The sequence below is a fragment of the Elephantulus edwardii genome, unplaced genomic scaffold, assembly GCF_000299155.1.
Source record: "Elephantulus edwardii isolate Elephantulus edwardi_28Jun2011 unplaced genomic scaffold, EleEdw1.0 scaffold00337, whole genome shotgun sequence".
NCBI classification, from domain to species: Eukaryota; Metazoa; Chordata; class Mammalia; order Macroscelidea; family Macroscelididae; genus Elephantulus; species Elephantulus edwardii.
The window spans coordinates 12,606-36,044 of record NW_006400087.1 but is presented as its reverse complement, the minus strand read 5'-3'; positions in this window follow the sequence as shown (position 1 = coordinate 36,044).

Below are 23,439 nucleotides of genomic sequence, written 5' to 3'. Positions count from 1 at the left end.
AAGAAAGAGAAGACACAAATAATGTGAATAAGAGATGAGTCAGGCAACATCACAACAGAACCAACTAAAATAAAAAAGCTAACATTAGAGTATTATGAAAAACTATACTCAGACAAATATGAAACCTGGAGGGAATGGACAAATACTTAGAAACACACAACCTACCTAAACTGACAAAAATGGAAATTCAGCATCTGAACAGACCCATTACAAAAGAAGAAATTGAAAAGGTAATACAACAACTTCCAAGCAAAAAAAGCCCTGGACCAGATGGTTTTACAAGTGAATTTTATCAAACATTCAGAGAAGAACAGTCACCAATTCTACATAAACTATTTCAGGAAATAGAGGAAGATGAAATTCTCCTAGATTCATTCTATGAAGCAAATTTATCCTTGATACCAAAGCCAGGAAAGGACATCACCAAAATAGAAAACTATAAGCCAATATCTCTCATGAACATAGATGCAAAAATACTGAATACTGGCCAATAGAATTCAACAATACATCAAAGAAATAATTCACCATGACCAAATGGGATTTATAACAGGTATTCAAGGATGGTTCAACATAAGGAACACAATTAATGTAATTCATCACATTAACAAAGCAAAGAACAAGAACTACATGATCCTATCAATTGATGCAGAAAAGGCCTTTGACAAAATCCAATACCTTTTCCTGATTAAAACACTCAACAAAATAGGATTAGAGGGGAGTTTCTTCAACATGGTAAAAAGTATATACGCAAACCCGAGAGACAAAATTTTTCTCAATGGAGAGAGGTTAAAGGCATTCCCTTTAAGAACAGGAACTAGGCAAGGATGCCCACTCTCACCTCTCTTATTCAATATTGTATTGGAAGTCTTAGTGATAACAATACGATAAGAGAAGGGAATAAAGTATCCAAATTGCAAAAGAAGAGGTAAAATTATCTCTCTATGCAGATGATATGACAGTATACCTAGAAAACCAGAAAGACTCAGCAAGAAAACTATTGGACATAGTTGACCAATTCAGCAAAGTAGCAGGATACAAGATCAACATACAAAAATCAGTTGTATTTCTCTACAGTGACAAAGAGAAAACAGCCAGAACTAAGAAAAACAATACCTTTCACAATAGCAAATCATAAGTTTAAATACTTGCGAGTAAATCTAACCAGAAACACAAAAGCTCTATTCAAAGAAAATTACAAAACATTACTACAAGAAACAAAAAGAGAGCTGGAGAAGTGGACGAATATCCCTTGCTCATGTATAGGAAGACTCAATGTTGTGAAAATGGCAATACTACCAAAGGCAATTTACATGTTCAGTGCAATCCGGATACAAATACCAATCTCATTCTTCAATGAGATGGAAAAGCTAATCTCCAGTTTTATTTGGAATGGGAAAAAAAACCCAAATATGCAAAGCACTCCTTAAAAATAGAAAAATAGATAGGACGCATCTCAGTCGCTGATTTCAAATCCTAATACACTGCCGTGGTGGTTAAGACAGCATGGTACTGGTACAATGATCCACATAGATCTGTGGAATAGAATTGAGAATCCAGAAATCAGCTCATCTACCTATGGAAAACTGATTTTTGACAAGGAGATGAAATCAGTTAAGTGGGGAAATGATAGCCTTTTTAACAAAATGGTGTTGGCAAAATTGGAAAATATCTGCAGAAAACTCAAGCAAGATCCACACCTCACTTCATATACAAAAACCAACTCAAGGTGGATCATCAACCTAGGACTAAAACCAAGGATTATAAACTTCATTAAAAGAAAAGCTTGGAAGAACTCTAGTAGTCCGAATCCACAACATGAACATTCTTCCAAGTATCCTGAAAAATCTACAACCAGGAGAAGATAAAATAGATGAATGGCACCTTCTAAGAATCAAATCCCTATGTACATCCAAAACCTTCTGCAACAGAGTAAAAAGGAAAGCCACAGACTGGGAAAAAATATTTGGTAATGACATGTCAGATAAGGGACTAATATCTAGAATTTATAAAATACTTGAGCACCACAAGAAGATAAAAGTAAACAATCAATTGAAAAGTGGGCACAGAATATGAACAGACACTTCACCAAAGAAGACATTCAGATGGCTAACAAGCACATAAAGAAATGTTCAAAATTCCTGGCTCTAAGAGAGATGCAAATTAAAACAACTATGAGCTATCATCTCTCCCCAGTAAGAATAGCAAAATTTAACAGAATAGTAAGCAACAAATGCTGTGGAGAAACTGGAACCCTTATTCAGTGTTGATGGAAGTGCAAAATGGTGCAACCACTGTGGAAAGTGGTGTGACACTTACTGAAAAAATTGTAAATAGAGATACCATTTGACCCAGCAGTTCCACTACTGGGAGTATACCCTAAAGAGACCATAATTGACATCCAAGCAGATAAATGGACACCCATGTTTATTGCGGCTTTGTTCACCATAGCAAGGAGTTGGAAACAACCTCAGTGCCCATCAACAAATGAATGGATAGAGAAGCTGTAGTATATTCACACAATGGAATACTATGCTGCATTGAAAAACAAGGAACTCATGCAATATTATTCAAACTGGGTAACCCTGGAGGACATTATGCTGAGTGAAATATCTCAGTCACAAAAGGACAAATACTGCATGGTGCCACTATTGTAGAATGAGACTGACATCAGGGCTGGGGTAAGACTGATAAAAACTGGATAAATTATGTGTACTACATTGAAACCGGTGAGGGATAGAACAATCTAAAAGCAATATATGATAGGGTATTATGGTTCTCACAAAAGTACAGAGTTAAGGTTGCATAGTGAGGTGTACTCAGGGTGGTGCGGGAGGTGTGGGGGGATTATATACCAATGAAAGTATTTTTCTTTTACTTTTTAAGAGAGGATCGAACCAGGGGGAAGTTGTGGGCAGGGAGAAAATTGCAACAATGAATGCATGCAAATCCAAAATCTCTGTAAATGTTCATTAAAATTAATAAAATAAATTTTTTTAAAAAACACACAAAAAATTAAAGGGAGGGAAGGAAGCAAAAAAAAGAAAGAGAACAATGAATAAGAGAAAGAAAAAAATGAAGAGGAAGGTACATTCTTTCAAGGCAAATATGGAAATAAATATATTCAATGTAAAAAAACACAACAAAATAAAAAAACCAAAAACTAAAGCAAACTAAAATCAAAGTTAGGTCTTTAGGATAACACATCCATAAATCAAGGGTAGAAGGCTCTCTGGCCAAAAATTAAAAAGAAATAACTTTTAGAAAATAAAGTTGAGGAGATGTGAGTTTAAAAAATGTATTGTGTAAAAGGTGAAGAAAGTAGTCAGAGAGTAATCAAATAATAGAAATTTCTAGACAATAAAAGAGTATGAAACAGATAAAATTTGAAATGAAAGGAAAAAAAGACAGCAATTTCTGAGATAAATAAGTAATAAAACCAAATGAAGAAACTGAACCTGTTGCCATCGGGATTCACAGCAACTCTCTAGGAGTTTTAAGAGAAAACAGGGACATTTAAGAAAAGAAGCTATCAATATAGTGAAAATTTTTCAAATGAAAGAATATTTACAATTGATTAAACTTTGTTCATTGTTACATATAACTGGTCCTCCAGCAAGTTTTTGAGGCTATAAATTGAGAGGAGATTGCTTATCTCTCTCTCACAGAGCTCCTTGTGGATATGAACTGCCATGGTCTTTTGATTAGCAGTCTAACTTCCTATTAACTATGTTTCAGCCTCCTTAAATTGATTAAAAGGCTGCACTAATTAACCAAACAATTAATCAATAGTGATCAACACTAAAATATATAATAATGAAATTGTAGGGCATTATGAAAGAACAAATATCATGAAAGGATATATAACTTTTACTGACTCTGAAAACCTACTGGAAGATCAGTTATTAGTCAGTTCTGACTTGCTGGTACACAACAAAACAAACACACATGCATATACATATACATATATTTTTATACATATAATATCTAAAATGTCATGTGGAAGCATCAAGACGTTTGCTTAAATAAAAGCACATGAGCTCTACTGAACAGAGAAGCTTGAATAGGGAAATATTGATTGTTACAGAATAAGAATAACTGGACCTCCAAATTGGATACCTTTTGTATTTGTTGGAGCAGAAACTAAAAGTTACTTAATTCACAAATGGCGGAAAGAGGAGTTAAACATGGGATATCTAGAAGTGAGAATTTGTCAATGATAGGTCCATAACACACACAAGTGAGTCTACATGATTGATCAAATGTATATGTCATTCAGTGTATTACAGAATGGCAACAGCCTGACTATAAAATAGAGTAATCTGATAATCTATTAGTAAAATAAACTGCTTTCTCAATCGTGTCAGTTTCTGGAGGTCCATTGTAAAGAATTTTAATGCTGCATCTGAAGATTTTTCAGCCACAAACTATCAAATCTTGCATCAGTTTGACTTGAACAAAGTTCTTTTAGGAGATTATATTTGTGTTTCCAGCAGGTTTTCAGAAGTAGTAAGTCACATAGGAAGAGAATGCTCATTATCTGCCAGACCTTAAAGTAATGCCATTCTTGGAATTTATAGCCAGATCAGCCATCGAGGTTAAAGGGACTACCATTCGGAAAGACAGTTTTTAAAAGTTGAACATGGGTCCTACACTCATGTTAAGAATTTAAAATGTTCACAGATTGATGGGTGGCGGGAGGAGAAGATACAAATGGGAAGGAGACGGGAGGAAAGCCAAGGTAATGATGGACAATGTCCAATGGTAGTTGATTTTATAAAACTTAATTCATGATAATGATCGTATGAAATACAATGTGAATAAAGAATAGAGTGAAATACAATGTGTATAAACCTTGAAAGCAAATAAATTAAAAAAATAATATAAAGAAAAGGTTCCTGGAAAACAAAATAAAACAAAAAAATGTAGTAAAGCTCCTTTTTCAGACTGCTCTGTTTATACAAGAACTCTTTTGACACAGTGCTTAGCAAGTTCTCAGTTAAACCAAAAGGCCCACATCTCTGATGATTCAAACTCATCAGCTGCTCTGAGGGAGAAAGATGGGCATTCTGGTTTTGTGACAATTTATGACTCTGGAAACCCAGCCTGAAGATCATTATGAGTGGGAACTCATGGTTTCTATTGTGAAATAGCAAGTAAATAATGCACCCCGTAATGTGTTCTAGTGTAGGAATGAGTTTCCAAGTTCTTGTTGACATTTTAGGAATCAACAATTGTTGTTAGGATCCTTTGAGTCGAATACAACTCACAGTGGCCCTATGAACAACAGATCTGAACCCTGTCCAATCCTGCACCATCCTCATCAACTCTAACATATATAAGGTCATTGTTGCATTGACCATGTCAAGACACCTGTTTGAAGGCCTTCTCCTCTTTCACCCCTCCACATTTCCAAGCATGATGTCCCTCTAAAGAATAGCCTTTCTAACAACATGCCTAAAGTATGTGAAATAAAACTTCACCATCCTTGCCTCCAAGGAGCACTCTGGCTGCACTTTGAATATTTTGGTTGCTGATGTTTTTTGTTGTCATTGAGCTGGCTGTGACTCTTGGGAAGCTTGTGTAGAACAGAACACATGCATTCTGCTACTGTGCCTTCTTCACTAACCCAGTGTGTTTGAGTCTGTTTTTGTAAATATGCAGTGCCTTCCAATCTAGAGAGTTCATTTTCAAGCACCTTGTTGAACAAATATTTTCTTGTTATCCAAAAGGTTTACATCGACTAATTTGTGAAAGTAAATTGGGCTGTCTTTGACTGGAAGCTCTGCTGAAACCTATCAAAAATAAGTGACCCTATTGGTACTGAAGTACCAGTGCCATAGCTTCCAGTCTTCAAGAAGTCAACTACTTGGGAATTGGGTGAGGAACTGGATTTTTGTAATGAGTCAGTTTTCAGCCCTGATCTGTTCATAAGTGATTATGGGCCCCAAATTACTGGATTTTAGAATTTAAAAAAAAATTAGAAATGCCAAGTTTACATGAATTCCTTAAGTTTAAAAGTTGAAATTAGTTAAATATTTTAAAACTCTGTATGAACTAAACCACACATGTCTGTAGGGTAAATGAATCACAAATGCTGCCAGTTTCAGCCTCCTGGAGAAGAGAATTCTGAAGACAAATTCCTCATACTTGAGTTTATTACTCTAATAACCACAAACCAAATAGTACACTCCACCTCACAATAGCAGGATGTTCCTTCTATCCTGGTTCACATTAAATATTGATCAAGACAGAAATTATTTGGTATGATAATAGAAGTCTCAAAAAACATAAACAGACTCTAGCCACAATGGAATTAGACTGGAAATCAGTTCCACAAGTCAGGGGCTACAACAGAAGTTAGGAGGGTCTCCTGGCTGCCTTACATCTACTGTTGCTTTCAGTTTTACTTGTGAACTTTGATTACTACGTTGTCATGCTGTGTGTTCTAATGGAACATGGACCTAAGGCAGAATCTATCTCCTCTGGGATGAACTTGATGAGTTTAAGCCTCCTTCCTCTGGTGTAAAAAAGGAGAAGGACAAGTGTTCCTACAAATGGATGTGTGAGGGGAGCCAAACTGAAGAGACTGTCTTTATCATTAGTTGGATTACTGGAATATCTGTTAGTTTCCTGTTCTGCTAACATTGTTCATGTGAGTTTAAGGAAATATAAAACCAAGTTAATGTATCTTGGACCATTTGAAGAAAATGCCTCTGCGGTTTATAAATTACAAGATCCCTAGGTTGGGTGCCCTCATTTCTCCCCTACGTGCCTGAGCATCCTTGTAGACTATGTGCTATTGGGTCTCTGGCTCATGTGGCACTGCCCCATACAGTCTGCACTTGAAAACCACTTGCCAAGTAAACAAGTCTGTGAGTAACTTTGTTCTCACTTGTACAATTAAGCTCTAGACTGCCAATCTCAGCCATCCTTGTCCTGCCGCCCAGCATATTCTCCTTGTGACCTGCTCTGAGCAGACAAAACGGGATCTAAACAATGGTAACAGTGTGGTGGAAGTGCTGTGAAGACATGGCCATATGTACACTGTTATGATCATGCCTCTGAATGTGATGTGTATGATCAAAAGGCTGCCTGAGATCTGTTGCCATTTTCTTACCACATATAAACACACAAAACATTTGGTTTGCTGTCAAAGGTGAAACTACCTGAGTCAGGTGCTGATGGACTTCCTGCTTTTATAGGACCCAGAGGTCAGCTAGGGAGCTCAGGTGTCTTAGTGGTAAGGAGCTGTGCTGCCAACCTAGAGACAAATTGTTCAAATCTACCAGCTACTCCACAGTAGAAAGATGGAAAGTTTCCTTTGTGATTTACAGCATCTGAAAACCTACTTGGTGGTCAGCTATGCATCCTCAATGGCACACAACAATTGAGGGCAGGTGGGATAGCACATCCCCTTAGAGTACTAGGGGTACAGAATTACCCAACTTGAGCCTTAGTTCTGAGTGTAACAGAGTAAGTAGATTTAAAGAAGAGGAATTTCTTTTCTTCCATCTCTGGATAATAAAGTCCAAACAGGTCCTTGGTTCTGTCAGTTTCTTCTGTGAGTCTTAGTTTCTGGTCCTGCTGATGATCTTTGGTAATCCTTGATTTTCTTCAACATCACTCTTCCCCCTGTATTTGTCTGTGAGTCTGTTCTGCTCTTTTTATAATTCAGTGATTTAGTTTAAGATTTATCATAGACTAATTTGATCTCCTTGTGTGAGAAATGAAAAGCCCTGTTCCCAAACAGAATCCCATATGTGAGTACAGGGGTTAGGTTTTCAGCATAAGTTTTTGGGAAACTTAATCCAATTAAAACAGCATTTAGAAGGTCTTCTGGGAGACTGACAAAGATGTTTTTGAGCTGGTTAGTTCCACCTGAAATGAATGTTCCTAAGTACAAGAATTTTGGAGTCCTTAAGGATTTCTTTCCATGGAGCATACAGAAATTACTCAGGGGAAGAGAGATTTTGCATGATTCAGGCATGAGGGCTGCAGGGAGACAAGGCAGGTATTTTTTTATGTATGAGGTAGTTGTGCTGCTAAAAATATCCTAGCTCTGTCCTACAGAGGATTAATCCCAAATGGCTACACAGCAAACAATGTAAGAATTGTAAAAGAAGAACAACTTCTAGTACCATGATGAGAGATTGGGGGTATCAGACTAATTAATGATGAAGGTCACATCAGTGGCTCTGAAAGTTGGCTTTAGGTGCTAGGTCCAATGAAGGTCTGCTATTAAAATGTTAAGAACAAGGAGACATTTATAGCAGCAGGAAATTTGGATTGCCCAACAGAGTTTATGAAAGTGTTTTAACTGTGACACATGAGACTCAATTGGTTTTTACCAAAATATCTTTTGATAATTCATTGATGTTTACATCTTCTTCTGGGAATTCTCCATGTTATCATAGCATATGCCTTGAGTTTTTCATCTGCGTGAACTTGCGCCTTCTACTTTACTCATTTATCCATCTGTGGGATCTGTCTTTTCTTCTAATGATAAATTGGAACTCCTCTAGAATGTTCATCATGCATTCAAAACAATGCATTCTTAATTGTCTATTAATGTGTGTGTGGGGGGGGGCAGAGATAAGTATGAAAAGGAAATTCTATGTGCTATAGCCATGAGGCAAAGGAAATCCCGTTCAGAAGTCCTGTTACCATTCAGAATTAGAGACCCATATATTTTTGTGTCATGACCTGTGGATATTACTACACTGGTATATATTGGTGTTGTTGTTAGGTACCATTGAGTCAATTATGACTCATAACCCCCCTATGAACAGCGGATCTGAAACCTGTGCTATCCTGCGGCATCCTTACATTTCCTGACAAACTAGAGCCCATTGTGACAGTCACTGTGTCAATCTACTTGGTCAAGGGTCTTCCTCTCCTTTGCTGACCCTCCACCCTTCCAAACATTATGTCCCTCTCCAAGAGATAGCCCCTCCTAGCAACATGCTTGAAGCATGTGAGGTGAACCTTCATCATCTTTGTCTGCAGAGAGCACTCCAGCACCCTCTCCAAGACATATTTATTTGTTCTTTTGGCAGTTCATGGGATGTTCAGTGGTATACACTTCCATATTTATTTTTTTATTTCTAACTAGTGACATTTAGGGAGTTGTTAGCAACCCTGTAAATGAAAAACTTGAGCACTTATGTAACTTCTATCATTTCTCTATGTTCATAGAGTTTCTGGAGGGAAGCTATTTTGGAAGTGGATACCACTCCTGTTTTCAAGGCTTCTTTACTCGGAAACCACCACTACTTAGAAAAACGTTTGGCCCAAAACAATTAAAAATAGGCCTGAGGGCTGTAGATTTTAAAATCACCCACTTTTGGCTTGGTAGCATAAGTTTCTATCCCTTAGGCCAACACAGCTCTCTCTATGACTCACAGCAATTCAATGTACAACAGATCTAAGCCTTGCCCTATCCTATGCCATCCTCACAATCTGAGGCATGATTGAGCCAATTGCTATAGTCACCGTATCAATCCACTGTTTTGAGGATCTTCTTTTCTTCTATGACCTTCCACTTCTTTCAGCATGATGTCATTTTTCAAGGACTGGAACCTTAAACTATTGTTTGTGGTTGTTAATTGTCATTGAGTCATAGACAACTCATAGTGACCTATATCAATCCATCTAGGGCGTACACATTGTGTTTTAGAATGAATCTAAAATTTCTCTTCTGATATTATAATAGTCAAAGACAACTCACAGTAACTCTATAAATAACAGATTTGAGCCTATCCTATGCCAACCTCATGATCACCGGTATGCTCGAACCCACTGTGTCAATCCATTTTGTTAAGGCCTTTTTCTTTTATCTTTCTCAGATGATGTTCCCTCCTGACAACATACACAAAGTATCTGACACACATTTTTACCATCCTTGCCTCTAAAGAGCACCCTGGTTGCACTTCCTCCGAGATAGTCCTGTTTGTTCTTTTAGTAGCCTATGGGATGTTTTGTAGTCTCCTCAAACATTACAATTCAAAGGCATCAAGTCTCTGTCACACTCATATATTGTTCAACTTTCAGAATTTTTTAACACATTAGAGAAGTCCTTGATAGCAGAATTTCCCAATATTTTTGTTTTATTTAAATTTTATTTATTGTGAAAAACATGTATGGGGAATCAAGGGGGTGAGGGTTGGGAGCAGAAGGGTGAAGATTGGTAGGGATGAAATTTCAGGGCTGCACAATTTGGTGGATGGAAGGAGTAGGTGAAGGAAATGAGAATGATCCAGTGGGGACCAGAAGAGACAGGACATTGGTAAGCATAGTCCAATGGTGATTAATTTTTTAAAGATATTATTATATTCACTTGTGGGTTTTTCATTTGGGAATGAGGTGCAGACTCTCTGGTTTCTTCATGGTGAACAAGGGCATTGATGTTAAGGGGAAAGGGGAAAGAGGAGCCCATTTTAACACCTTACTGGTGATCCTGAGTTGAAGCTGCATGCCTTCTTGTTCTGTTAGAAGATATTTTCCTGACATTGACTGCCCTCTGGACTGCAAAGTGTTAGCCAAGGTGGGTCCAGTGGGGATAGGTGGCTGAACCCTGAGGCTCCATCCTCCTTCACTTCCTTAGCGGGCAGTTATCTTTCCCTTTTGTCTCTGGAACTGGGTTTGGGGTTCAGGTCTGGAGTAAAACTCAGTGTTAAGGAGCAAACCTAGAGAGAACAAAATTGTGTTACAAATAAAAGGACTTTGGAGGTGTTACTTACAGGTGTACTGGGGAGAAGGTGGAAGAAAGTGGCCTAGATAAAATTCACTGTATACCCTAGACAGTTTTACTCAGAGACCTGAAGATTCTTCCTAGGGGTCAGACGGCAAATCCTGAAGGCAGAATGACTCACCCCATGGACTGAACAGCTCACCCTGAGTGATGAACTGTTCAACCTGAAGGCCAGACAGCTCACCCTGAGTGCCAAGTGGCTCACCCCAGGGACTGAACAACTCACCTTGAGAACCAAACAGCTCACCCCAAGGGCTAGTTGGCTCACCCTAGGGACTGAATGGCACACCCTGAGGGCCAGGTGATACACTCTGGGGGCTGGTGGCATACCGTTACCTCCCTGAGGTCTGGACCCTATGCTCACTGAAGACCATGACTGAGGGCAGTGCCCCCAATTCTGGTGCTGCCACTATTAACCCCCTCCCCTCCACCAAGTGTGCAGACTGCAATTTGAAGTAGATATCACTGCCCTTCACCTCTATAAATGGAGAAGGGGATTTGAGAGTGGTGAACAGACTCTCCCTAAGTCTGTCTAAACAGTTCTTGGCAGCAGTAGTTAAGCTATCAAAAGATGTGATATATTGAAGATATCTACCATCTCTGATACATTGCTCTTGTTAAGAGTTGTTGAGTCATAAACAACTCATAGTGACCCTTATCAATCCGTTGTGTTGATAATCTTTTTCTCTGGCCTGTCCAAGGAAATCTTCATTGACAATGAGATGCTTTCCCTTATTAAGATCCTCACCTCCTGAGGCTTCACAACACCGCTGCTGCCATAGCCACTCCCAACCTCCTCCCCCTCACCTGCCCAAGCGCTGGGGGCTCTTGGATCGCGGGCTGCTCAGGGCCTCCACATCACCAGCCACGGGGCCCAGTGCTCATTGCCTGCCTGGTCTAAGCTAGGGGACCCGTGGCCCCATGGGGTCACAGCAGCGTGGGCTCAGTAGCAGGCAGAGGGAGGAAGTGGGACACATCCATGTTCCCCTGAGAATCCCCATCCTCCTGATGTTGAGTTCCAGTCTACACTGATGACCAGCAGTCAACTGCTTGTTGTGTGGCCTGCTTAAATGTAGCTCGCCAGGCCTCCTGCTCATGACACCGTGTCTCCTGCCACCACCATCTTGGTTCCAAGAATTCTTTCCGGACCAAGTCTATTTTGTGGCAGTGTGGAGTTTCCACAGCAACAGCCTCAGGGCCCAGTGCCTGCTGTCTATCCCATGTGAGGGTATCCCTGGGTTCTGGCCACAGGAGCCTCATGGAGCTGTGGTCGCAGCGTGGGCTCAGCAGTGGGGGGCTGGGAGCCATGGGACTCACCCATTCTTCTTTGGGAATGTTTGATCTCTTGATGGTGAGCCTCGATCCATATTGAAAACCAGTCATCAACTATTTAATTGCTCAATTAGCAATAAATAGAGGACTCTAGAGGGCTTTGGTGGTCCGTTTTTATGTGGCTTGCTGTTCCTGCAGCTCCTTCTGTTGTTTCTGCTTCCATAATCATCTTGGTTCTCTCTGACTTTTTGATTTCTTGATTGCTGCTACCATGGGTATTGATTATGGATCTAGGTAAAATGAAATTGTTGACAATTTCAATCTTTTCTCCAACTACCATAATGTTATCTATCAGTTGCAACTGTGGTGAGAATTTTTGCATTCTTTTTTTAGTAAAATTTTTATTTTATACTGATTTGCTTACAAAGTTTGTATACACTGTATTCTTGATGTGAAGATGTAATCTATATTGACTGTCCATGAGATATTCAGATATCATGGGATACTCCAACACCAAAGCTTAAAGGCATCAGTTTTTCTTCTGTCATTCTTACTCATTTTCCAATCAACAATTGAAAAGACAGAGGAAAAATTCCATGAATTGTATGAAAATCATAGCATTGGAACAGGCGCTTATTAGTCATAAATTGAGTTCACTGCTTCTTAACAGCTTGGGAAAATGATTGACAGTAGACTTTTCCAATATCATGAATCTTTTTATTTCTTTGCTGCAGGTAGTAAGAGGGTTGCTTGTGGATGTAAGCAAGACAAAATTATTGACACCTTGAATCTATCATGGGGTTACCTATTGGCCCAATGATAAACATTTTTTTCTTAATGTTGAGATATAATCCATATTAAAGGTTGTAGTCCTTGATCTTTTGCAGTAAGTATTTTAGGTCCTCTTTACTTTCAGCAAGTCAAGTTGTGTCATCTGCATGATACAGGTTTTTGATTAATTTTCCTCCTAACCTGATGCTACAGATTTCACTATTAAGTCCACTTTCTCAAATGATTTGCTAAGCATACAGGTTGAATAAATATGGAGAAAGAATACATCCTTGACACACACTTTTCTTCATTTTGAACCATAAGTTTTTGTCACATGTTCTTTAATGTTTGCCTGGTGTTTCTCATGATTTTATGGAAGCATTCTTTAGCAATGCCAGCCTAGAAGCTGAATACTTACTTTGGGACAGAAAAATAGTCTGTTGTTATTGTTGTTAAGTGTCATTGAATCTATATAAGTGATTCTATAAACAAAAGACCTGAATTCTGTTTTATAGCTATTGTCATTTCTCTAAGTTCATAGAGTTTCCAAAGGCATGCTGTTTAGCTAGTGGATGCTACTTCTGGTTTCAAGCCTGTTTTAATCTGGAAGCTCCACCAAACATTGTCCACCTTAGGTAACTATTATGATATTTGACACACCAATGGCACAGTGTTCAGGGTCACAGCAACTCCAAGTTACCTTAGTACAGCAAATTGACAGACTCAAGCTGTACCACTTAGAAGAATGTTCATTCTAAACACAATTAACACCAGGCGTGAGGGCCAAAAGTCCGAGGGTCCAATTGACTTTAAATACAAAGGCCCACACACCAAGTCCTGATACTCTAAACAAGAGACTTCCAGCTCACAGCTCTTTGTTAGCTAAATCTAGCAATTCCAATCAGCTCACACATGATTATGAATGAAATGGAAAAAAAAAATTCCAGACTTGATCCTCAACCAAAACAAGAGAACCCACCTTCTAGAATCCAATGGCTTCACACATCAGCCTCCAAACTGGGAAGGGAGGAACAGCAACAAACAAACAAACAAAACTCCACCTCTAAGCATTTAAAAAATATTACTTACTTAAAATCTTCAAAGCCTCTCTGTGAAGTAACTATTGTCTTCCATGAAGAAACTGGTGCACACAGAAGTTAAACAGTTATTCACACTCACACAATCAGGGCATACTACATTTGGTCTGGAACTCATACTCTTCAGTTCAATCTCACAGATAATTTTACATAGGTGGTAACGATGTGTGACCTCAAGTATAACAATAGGTCTACTGATCAGAACTAGGAGTAGTTAACTGAAGGAAGGAAGGAACAGTGACTGAGCTTTTCAAACAAGAATTACTGCACTCTACCCTATGTGATCTGTGCAGGAGTGGAGTGTCAGGAACCACTTGGCAATTTACTTGCCAAGTGATAATCTAAGGTCCAAGCACAAAATAAAATTAAAATTAAAGATTATTTTTTTAAAGATTATTTTAAAGGCTATCAAGTTCCAACACTGTAACTAATGGTGAATTCCACAATAAGGGATATATCTTTCCCTTTTCTGTAAAACGTTTATCTGTCAGATAGTTCTCTAAATCTGAACATTCAGATTAAGACAGACTAGGAAGAAGGATTGGCCATCCAGTTCTGAAACTGAAAATCCTATGTACAACAGAACACAGAAGAATTTCATGAAACAACATATGAGCAAGAGCCTATGGGGATGAAAGAAGAAGTTCAGGCTGCTTTGAAGGAAATGGCAAAAAATAAGGCTCCAGGAATAGATGGTATACCAATTGACATATTTCAGTTAACAGATGCTGCCCTGGATGTGCTCACCAAGTTGTGCCAAGAAATCTGGAGAACAACCACTTGGCCAACTGACTGGAAGAGATCGATATTTGTTCCTATCCCAAAGAAGGGTGACCCAACAGAATGTGGAAACTACAGAACAATCTCACTGATTTCACATGCAAGCAAGATTTTACTGAGGATTATCCAAAAACGACTGGAACAGCACATCAACAGAGTAGTCCAGGCGGGTTTAGAAGGGGTCGTGGTACTAGGAACATTGTAGCTGATGTTAGAAGGATCTTGGCTGAAAGCAGGGAATACCAGAGGAATGTCTATCTGTGTTTCATTGACTATGCAAAGGCATTTGACTGTGTAGATCATAACAAACTATGGCTGACTCTGAGAAGAATGGGAATCCCAGAACACTTGATCGTTCTTACGTGAAACTTATACTTGGACCAGGAGGCAGTCGTCAGAACAGAGCAAGGGAACACTGCACAGTTCAAAATTAGTAAGGGCGTATGCCAGGGATGCATCCTATCTCCATACCTTTTCAACCTATATGCAGAACAGATTATCTGGGAGGCTGGGCTCTATGAGGAGAAATGTGGGGTCAAGATTGGCGGACAATTTATCAACAACTTGCATTATGCGGATGACACAACCCGGCTTGCTGAAACTGAAGAGGACCTGAAATGCCTGCTGCAGAGTGTCAAGGACTGCAGCCTACAATATGGATTGAGGCTCAATGTCAAGAAGACAAAGATTCCCACCACTGGACCAATTGGCAGCATCAGGATGGATGGTGAAGAGATTGAGATTGTACACAGCTTCAGTTTGTTTGGCTCCACAGTCAACAGTCTTGGCACCAGCAGCCAGGAAATTAGAAGGCACATTGCCATGGGAAAGTCTGCTGTTAGGGACATCTCCAAAATGCTGAAGAGCAATGGTGTCTCTCTGGAGACTAAGGTGCGTCTGATACAGGCCATGGTCTTCACAATCACTTGTTATGCATCAGAGAGTTGGGCAATGACCAAGGAGGATAGAAGGAGAATTGATGCCTTTGAGCTGTGGTGCTGGAGAAGAGTATTTGAGAATACCACGGACTGCTAGGAAAACAAACAGATTTGTCCTGGAAAGGGTTAAACCGGGTGGCTCCTTGCAGGCAAGGATTTTGAGGCTCCATCTAACATACTTTGGACATGTTGTGAGGAGAGACAGGTCCTTGGAGAGGGACATCATTCTTGGGAGGGTAGAGGGACAGTGCAGGAGAGGAAGGGCCTCTATGAGGTGGATTGATTCAATGACTGGGATAATTGGGATGGGAGTGTCAGAGACAGTGCGATTGGCACAGGACAGAGCGGAGTTTAGGGCTGTTGTACATGGGGTTGCTGTGAGTCGCAAGCGACTCAATGGCACATAACAACAACAACAACACAACAGAACACACGTAGACTAACAGAAAGGGCAATTGAGGTAGAGATGTCAAGTATGGAAATACAAAGGAAGAGGAACAGTTGTAAGCAGACACTAGTGATTGGAACATGGAATGTGAAAATCATGAATGGAGGAAAATTAGATATTGTTAAGAAAGAAATGGAATGCATAAATATTGACATACCAGGCATTGGTGATATGAGATGGACCAATATGTGGCATTTTGAGTCAGATAATCATATATATTACTCAAGAGATGAAAAGGTGAGGAAAAAATGTGGTTGCTTTCATAGTTAAAAAGAAGTCATTTCTAGATCTGTCTTGAAGTACAATATTATGAGTAATAGGATGATATCCATATGCGGACAAGGAAGTCCAGTGAATACTATCATTCAGATATATGCACCAACAACTAGAGCCAAAGAAGAGGAAATAGGTGGTTTCTACCAACTTTTACAGTTGGAGATCTATCGAACATGCAACCAAGATGCATTGATAATAATGGGTGACTGGAAAGCAAAAGTTGGGAACAGAGAAGAATCAGTAGTTGGAAAACATGGACTTGGTGACAGAAATGAAACTGGAGACAGAATTTTTCACAATCAATGACTTATTCATTGCAAATACATTTTATAAGAAATATAAATGCAGGTTATAACACTGATTTCACCTGATGGTATGCATAGGATCAGATTGATTTCATCTATGGAAAGAACTGCTGGAGAAGCTCAATATCAACTGTGAAAGCTAGGCCAGGAGCTGATTGTGGAAAAGACCACCAACTACTCATATATGCAAATTCAAGCTGAAGATGAGGAAAATTAAACCGAATCCATGAGAACCAAAATATGTCTTTGAGGTCATCCCACCTGAATTTCAGAACTATTTCAGGAACAAGTTTGAGGCCTTTAACACAAACAAGTGAAGACCAAATGAGTTGTGGAAGGATGTCAAAGGTAGCATTCAGGAAGAGTGCAAGCAGTTATTACAAAGACAGAAGAGAAAAAAAAAGACCAAAATGGATGTCATAAGAAACTCTGAATATTGCACAGGAGTGCAGAACAGCGAAAGCAGAAGGAAGGATTCAGGATACTAAAGAGCAGAATAGAAGATTCCAAAAGGCAGCACGGGATGATAAAGCAAAATATTACAATGAAATGTGCAAGGAGCTGGAGTCAGAAAATCAAAAGGGCTGACCTCATTCAGATTTCTTAAGCTCTAGTAACTGAAGAATAAAATCAAACCTCGAGTTGCTATAATCAAGGATGCTTTAGGCAGAATATGAAATGATCCATGAAGTATTTAAAGAAGATGGAAAGAATATACTGAGTCACTGTATCGAAAGGAATTGGCAGACACAGAAAAATTTCATGAAATAACATATGAGCCAAGAGCCTATGGTGATGAAGGAAGAAGTTCAAGTTGCTTTGAAGCAAACAGCAAAAACTAAGGTCCCAGGCATAGATGGTATACCAATTGATATATTTCAGCTAACAGATGCTGCCCTAGATGTGCTCACCAAGTTGTGCCAAGAAATCTGGAGAACAACCACTTGGCCCACTGACTGGAAGAGATCTATATTTGTTCCCATCCCAAAGAAGGGTGACCCAACAGAGTGTGGAAACTATAGAACAATATTATTAATTTCACATGCAACCAAGATTCTACCAAAGATTATCCAAAAAAGGTTGGAACCACACATCAGCAGAGAACTGCCAGAAGTCCAGGCTCAGTTTAGAAGGGGTCGTGGTACTAGGAACATTGTAGCTAATATTAGATGGATCTTGGCTGAAAGCAAGGTAGTACCAGAGAAATGTCTACCTGTGTTTCATTGACTATGCAAAGATGTTTGACTGTGTGGATCATAACAAACTTGGCTGTCTCTGAGAAGAATGGATATCCCAGAATACTTGATTGTGCTAATGTCAAACCTATACTTGGACCAAGAGGCAGTCATCAGAACAGAGCAAGGGAACATTGCATGGTTCAAAATTAGGAAGGGTGTATGCCGGGAATGTGTCCTATCTCCATACCTTTTCAACCTGTATACAGAGCAGATTATCCAGGAGGCTGGGGTCTATGAGAAGTGTGACATCAGGATTGGTAGAAGATCCATCAACAATCTGCTTTATGCAGATGACACAACTCTGCTTGCTGAAAGTGTGGAGGAGATGAAACGCTTGCTGCAGAGGGTCAAGAACTGCAGCTTTCAATATGGATTGAGGCTCAATATCAAGAAGACAAAGATTCTCACCACTGGACCAATTGGCAGCATCAGGATGGCTGGTGAAGAGATTGAGATTGTTCACAGCTTTAGTTTGCTTGGCTCCACAATCAACACTCTTTGCACCAGCAGCGAAGAAATGAAAAGATGTATTGCGATGGGCGAGTCTGTTGTTAGGGACCTCTCCAAAGTACTGAAGAGCAATGGTGTCACTCTGGAGACTAAGGTGCACCTGATGCAGACCATGGCCTTTGCAATCACTTATCGGACAACGACAAGGGAGGATAGAAGGAGAATTGATGCCTTTGAGCTGTGGTGCTGAAGAAGAGTGTTGAGTGTACCATGGAATGCTAAGAAAACAGATTCATCCTGGAGAGGGTCTTCCTGAATGGTACCAGGTTGCTCCTTGGAGGCAAGGATTCTGAGGCTTCATCTAACATCCTTTGGACATGTTTTAAGGAGGGACCGGTCCTTGGAGAGGGACATCATGCTTAGGAGGGTGGAGGGACAGCGTAGGAGGCAAAGAACCTCTAGGAGATGGATTGATTCAGTGGCTGGGGTAATTGGGACGGGTGTGTCAGAGGCAATGCGATTGGCACAAGATAGAGCAGGTTTTAGGGCTATTGTACATAGGGTCTCTATCAATGGCACATAACAACAACAACAACATCGAGTTCGAAACTAAGACAGACTAGGAAGAAATACCCCGTGATTTGCTTCTGAAAATGAAATAATAAAAAAACCCAATGCATTGGGGTAAAATGTTGTCCAGGAACTCTAATATGCCAGTGATGGTGAAGACAGCTCTGGACTGTACAAGTTTGTCAGCTGTGAGTCACAGCTAACCAAATGGCAACTAACAGCAACAGGTGCTGCCTTCAGTTCAACCTTGTACTCCATGTGTCTAGTTTCTTTTTAAGGTAGGCATTACAGTTTAAAAATATGTCACTGAATTAGAAACTTTGTTGTTATAAGTAGCTAAATGAAAACTATATCAAATAAGAAAAAAAGTATATTAATAGAAATTAAAAGACTTAACTAGTGAAATTTATCAATTTTGTAACTATCCTTGAAAATCAATTATAAAATGAATTTTAGAAAACAAAAATTGAATTATTCAACAATACTTCTTTATGTAATAATAAATTGTCTTTTTTTCTCTTACAGATAAAATAAGTCTGTTAATCCTAATGGCTATTTAAACAATGTAATTGTGTGTGTGTGTACATGTTCCGAAACATCTCTGAACAGGCGGTTATTTGCAGACAGGTACCCCAGCTTCTGAGTGAAAATGGTTCACCAGTTTCTCAGAGCTGCTGACAGGAGCTTTGTAGCCATTATTATCCATGGATCAGTGATACCCAGAGTAACATGACAGGTGTTCTTCAGTGGTTGGCCTTGGGCCCAGTATTGTTTGACATCTTTATCAATGACCTAGGTGAGGTGGAATGGAAATCATCGTGAATTTGGAGCTGATACAGAGTAAGGTGAGGATGAGTAGAAACCTAGTTTATAGGACTACAATTCAAATCCACTTAGGCAAACTCTGACTTCTACCATGCAGCTCAAATCATAGAGAACAGAGAATAGTCATAGGAACAAGAGAGGATTACAAGGAATGTGGGAAATGGTTTCTGTTCAGAAGTGTGCAAACCAATAGAAAATAAGGCATGTGAACTCAGGGAAAGTAGAGGTAAAAAAGAAAACAAACAAACTCCCAACACCTTTTAACTGGAAGAAGAACTCTTGACTTGAGTGAAATATCATTAAACTAACTAACCAACTAACCAACCAACAAACCAACCAACCAACCAACCAACAGAAAAATAACACAAAGGCCAAGAGAGCAGCCCAAGAGAGCAGCCCCAAAGAGCATGTGATGTCCCTGGATGCACATCTAATGAATACGTTGTGTTAAAGATTCCAAGTGCTCAGAGTTGAGTGAAGTGACTGCACTCAGTGAAGGGAGATAAGGTCAGGGGTAGATGTCCACAGAAGACATGGGCATTTCAGGGCTGGTGGGCTGGCTGGGCTGTGAGGGACTGTGAAACACAGCCATTCTAAGGGGAAGGGCAGTGTCTTTTTTAAAACAGGGGACAATAAATGACAAAAGCAAGCAACAGTAAGGAAATGAATTCTTTGTGGTAATGTAGCTACTAATATCTACTAAGTAAATAAATTATAAATGAAGAAAAAGTAAACTAATTGTTTAAGCAGAAGTATAGGTGGGAGTTAACTGAACTAAAAGCTGTTCACAAATAATTAAATAAGAAGTTCTTTTAAAAAAAGTAACAAAAAAACCTTCAATTTTTTTAAAAAAGAAAAACAATTAACAGATTAAATTTGTTTGGCTTGGAGAGCAGAGAGGTTCTGCCCCAGAACAATATGGAGACTGTTTTCAGTGCTGAACAAATGATTCTTCTGACTGTAAAGGTTGTAGAGAAGGTAATAAAGATTTTCCACTAAAGACTTTTGGGGAAAAAAATTGTAGAGAAGGTAATAAAGTTTTTTTCCACTACAGACTTTTGGGGAAAAAAATTAATTTTTTTGTGTAAGACACAGTTGTGACCATCATGCTAAAAATGTGTCCTATCATCCTAAACTCGAGGCACAGCTCTGTACTTTCTGATGAGTGATATAGTTCTGGTGTTTATCATGTTGTGTGATGATGAAACTTGTATAAGAGAACAATCCAAAAGGGGGAAAACACACACACAACCTAAACAAATAACACAAAACAAAACAAATAATTATTGGCCATTTGGACTAGTAGGATGCATGAATGTTTTCTCAGAACCTGACAAAAGAGCCAAAATGCACAGTGAGTGCATTTCCCACTTTTCTTCTTCATCCAAAGCGATGCTCAGCGTCTCCTTTGTAAATAGCAGCCTTCAGGAAGCCATGTGGCATAACAAGATGCAACAGCAAATGTAAATTCTTCCTGCCGGTGAAAGTTGAGCTGCTGCCCATATCATATCAACTAGGCCCTGGATTCCATGTGTACACTTGGGATTCTGAAGACTTAGCCTGTCACTTCAGGGTGTGAATTGTTGTGTTACTACCTGAAAGTAAAGACCCTTTGTTTGGTTTGATGATAACCATCTGAAGGACCCTTTCCCCCTACTTTCTAAGGAGGACAAAAAAATAGAAGGTGGACAGCAGCTGTGAAGAGTATCTCACAGATGGTGCCAACCAGTTCACAAAAGCCTTTTGTCTTCAGGTCCATTGTCATCTGACAGGCTGGTGGCCTAGGAGGCAATGATCTAACTGCTGAGTCCCTCTGGGAGGATAGACTGAGAGCAGCACACCCTCAGGGGAGAAGACTGCTCCAGCCAAGGGCTTCAGTATGATGTCCAGGGGATCAGAGCAAGTGGCCCCGTCTAGCCTGTTTACATGTAAAAAATGTTTCCAGTTTCTATTTGCCTAAACTTGTCACCCAGAAATCTCTCAGCAATCATTTGACTGAAAATTGAGCCTTGAGCAATTTGCATTTCCTTTACTACACTTACACCCATCAGCTCCCACTTCTCCTTCTTCCCTTTTTCTACTACATCCATGGGACTTAAAAAAAATGCAGCCATCTACTTAGTAGAGGCATAACAGATTCCCTTCCCACTACAGACCCCACCAAAGTCACACACACACACACATTTCTTTTCCACTTACTCTCAAATAAAGAAAGAAAAGAAGGAAACTGAAAACAGAAAAGAGAATGAAGAGCATTTCTATGGACATAATTTCCTCCAGTCCTGGTGGCCTAGTCCTCAGAGAGCTGCACAATGACCCTGTACCTCTAGGACACTAATAACTCATTAACTTTTTCAAGGGAGAAAAGTGGTCAGTCTTACTGCATGCAACTGACAGCCTCCGAAAACGTGCCAGAGTTTGAGTTGGTTTTGACATATGATGATGATCTTGTGTTTGAGGAGGGTTGTTGGTTTTTTCTTTCTTTTTTTTTGTTTTTGTGAGGGGAGGTTTAGTTTCTTTGATATCCGTTAGACTTTCTAATAACTTCAAAAGGTATGATCTTATTTATGCAATATTGAATTATATTTGTGATATATCGATTAGACATAGTTTGATGTTGTTGTTTACCATCAAGTCAGAACCAACCCATAGTTGACACTCCGGCCAGTTTTCAGAGGCAGTAAATCCCATGAAAGGAGATTGTCCATCTTTCTACCTGGAGCAGGTGGTGGATTTGAACCACTTGCCTTCAGGCTTGCAGTGCAGCTTTTTGCCACTAGGCTATCAGATGCCCTATGTTATTGTTGTTAAGTGTTGTCGAGCCATAGATGACTCATAGTAACTCTATGAATGAAAGACCTAAACACTTGTATAGCTTTCATCATTTCTGCACATTCATAGAGTTCCTGGAGGCAAGATATTTCAGAAGTGGTTGACACTCCTGCTTCCAAGCTTACTTTAATTGAGGAGCTCCACCAAACACTGTCCACTACTGGTAACCATTATTGTGTTTGACATATCAATGTCACAGTATTTAGTATCACAGAAACCAGAAGTTACCTCTGTACAGAAAATGGACAGACCAGTGCTATACCACTTAGAAGAATGTTTGACCAAAAACAATTAAAACCAGGCCTGAGGGCCGCAGATTAAAATCATCCACCTTTGGCTTGGTAGGTAGCATAACTTTCTATCCCAGCCTATCTATCTATCATCTATCTATCTATCTATCTATCTATCTATCTATCTATCTATCTATCTATCTATCCATCTATCTATCTATCTATCATCTATCTATTATCTATCTATCTAGCATCTATCTATCATCTATCTATCTATCTAGTGGAGAAACAGTGCAAGGGAGGAAGACCCTTGATGAGATGGATTGATTCAGTGACTGGGGAAATGGGGTAGGAATATCAGAGACAATAAGATCGGCACAGGATAGAGCAGGGTTTAGGGCTGTTGTACATAGGGTCACTATGAGTTGCAGGTGACTCAATGGCACATACCAACAACAACTCTCTCTCATATTTTCTTTTTAACTATATATTTGCTGTTGAGTTAATTTGAATTCCTGACAATCCTTGTGTTTCATAGTAGAGCTATGCTTCATAGAACTTTCAGTGTTGGTTTGTCAGAAACAAATCAATAGGTCTTTCTTCTTGCTGAGTGGACACAAACCACCAAAGGCTGGAACTATAGTGGGCTGATTATAT